This window comes from Penaeus monodon, chromosome 30 (genome assembly GCF_015228065.2).
Source record: "Penaeus monodon isolate SGIC_2016 chromosome 30, NSTDA_Pmon_1, whole genome shotgun sequence".
Taxonomy (NCBI): Eukaryota; Metazoa; Arthropoda; class Malacostraca; order Decapoda; family Penaeidae; genus Penaeus; species Penaeus monodon.
Genome location: NC_051415.1, coordinates 24841378 through 24842046, shown reverse-complemented (window position 1 = coordinate 24842046; position 669 = coordinate 24841378).

Here is a 669-nt window from a genome sequence, read left to right as displayed (position 1 = left end):
CACAAAACATTGATTAGACAAAGAAATAAAAATAAAAATCAGTGAATGGCTCATACTAATATATGCCATTCAATATCATTTACATACTCTGAGATACATGGCGATGTGTGAAATAAGACGTTGCGTGAATTTGACGTTGTGCGAATTAGACGTTGATTGAATTGGCTGTTGTGCGAATTAGACGTTGATTGAATTGGCTGTTGTGCGAATTCGACGTCAAACGAATTGGCTTTTGTGCGCATTAGACGTTAAATTAATTAGCTATTGCGTGAATCAGACTAGTGACGGAATTAGACGTTAAACGAATTAGATGTTCTGCGAATTAGCCTTTCAGTGAATTACTACTGTGCGAAACTCATAACAATATGACTTGCAGTAGTGCATCTATGTTCAGTAAACAGCACTGATTTTATTACGATCAAATTCCCTGAACCTCTTCGTGTTATTTCTTCGAAGGAAAGTTAAGTAGACGCTTTAAAACAACCACAAGACGAGATAACCGAGATTGGATGTTGGATGACAAACCTTTCACGAACGGACCTTATTCGGAACACGATTCGAAATTTTAATTATGTTTATTCTTGATATCCAGTAACTTTGTGCACTGAAAAAGGATTAAGCCTGGCAAAGTTCGCGTTGAGGAGATTTAATGTGGCATTAAAGATGTGT